Here is a 472-nt window from a genome sequence, read left to right on the forward strand (position 1 = left end):
CAATCTAATGCTCTCCGAACTAAGCCATCCCAGATAACATACAAGTTATGCAACTAGTTGGATAAAAAACGGTATTTGGAAAGAATAGTCAGATTATGCATTGTGAACCAGGTGCGGTGAATGTGGATCGAACACGTGACCTTCAGATCTTCAGTCTGACGCTCTCCCAACTGAGCTATCCCAGCAATCATTAGATATGAAAATTCATCAGTAAAGATATTTTCGCTGATTCATTGAGATTTCAAAAGAAATAATGACTAATTTTTTTTATTGAATAGTTAAGTTATGCAAATAGAAACAGGTGCGGTGAACGTGGAGATCGAACACGTGACCTTCAAATCTTAAATCTGACGCTCTCTAAACTGAGCTATCCCTGCTAACATAAAAAATGAAAGTTTTTAAGTAAAGGCATTTCCCCTAATTAATTTAAATTTTAGAAAGAAATGATCACTAATTTTAGATTGAATAGTCA

General features: G+C 34.7%; 1 non-coding gene across 1 annotated transcript; it reads right to left on the minus strand.

The window, feature by feature from the left end:
• Positions 1–112: 112 nt before the first annotated feature.
• Positions 113–185, minus strand: TRNAF-GAA. The gene has a single exon. It is a non-coding gene; the product is annotated as a tRNA-Phe (tRNA).
• Positions 186–472: the final 287 nt, after the last annotated feature.

This window comes from Cucurbita pepo, unplaced genomic scaffold (assembly GCF_002806865.2).
Source record: "Cucurbita pepo subsp. pepo cultivar mu-cu-16 unplaced genomic scaffold, ASM280686v2 Cp4.1_scaffold007136, whole genome shotgun sequence".
Classification (NCBI taxonomy): Eukaryota; Viridiplantae; Streptophyta; class Magnoliopsida; order Cucurbitales; family Cucurbitaceae; genus Cucurbita; species Cucurbita pepo.